This window comes from Bison bison, unplaced genomic scaffold (genome assembly GCF_000754665.1).
Source record: "Bison bison bison isolate TAMUID 2011002044 unplaced genomic scaffold, Bison_UMD1.0 scf7180017864378, whole genome shotgun sequence".
NCBI classification, from domain to species: Eukaryota; Metazoa; Chordata; class Mammalia; order Artiodactyla; family Bovidae; genus Bison; species Bison bison.
In genome coordinates, this window is record NW_011494950.1 from 394924 (window position 1) to 395497 (window position 574).

Sequence of the window (574 nt, forward strand, 5' to 3'; positions counted from 1 at the left end):
TTTTTTTATTGTTGTTGTTTGATTTGTTTTGGATTTGTTGTTGTTGTTACTGATGCTAAATCATAACAATCTAATGCTCAGTTCATAATGGAAATATTCCTACTATATCCAATACTAGTAGAGATCAGGGACTGTACTGTGTTCATGTCTACATTCATGGTGGCTAGCACAGGGGCTTCAACAAGCACATGCTTATTAAATACATGTTGAATATTGAATGATGTAATAAAGTGTGGTGACATCATATTTATTTATTTTCTTATCAATATATACTACTGTGCCCGCCCTACACCAGATGTTTTATTCTCTGAAGTCATGGGGTGGGTATTATTCATACATTATCTAACAAATGTTTATTTAGAATGTGCCATGTGACTGGCAGGATTCTGGATAATATAGATAAAATAGGGAAAAAAATGGGCAAAAATCTGTGCCCCTGTAGAATTTATATTTTAGTGGGAATATACTAAAGAAAATTGGAGAAGGCAATGGCAACCCATTCCAGTACTCTTGCCTGGAAAATCCCATGGACGGAGGAGTCTGGTAGGCTGCAGTCCATGGGGTCTCGAAGAGT

General features: G+C 36.2%; 1 protein-coding gene across 1 annotated transcript in view; it reads right to left on the reverse strand.

The window, feature by feature from the left end:
- The window catches only part of LOC105001035 (polyadenylate-binding protein 1), a 3214-nt gene that overhangs the window by 1992 nt on the left and 648 nt on the right, over nucleotides 1–574 (reverse strand). The gene's annotated exons all lie outside the window — the stretch shown is intronic.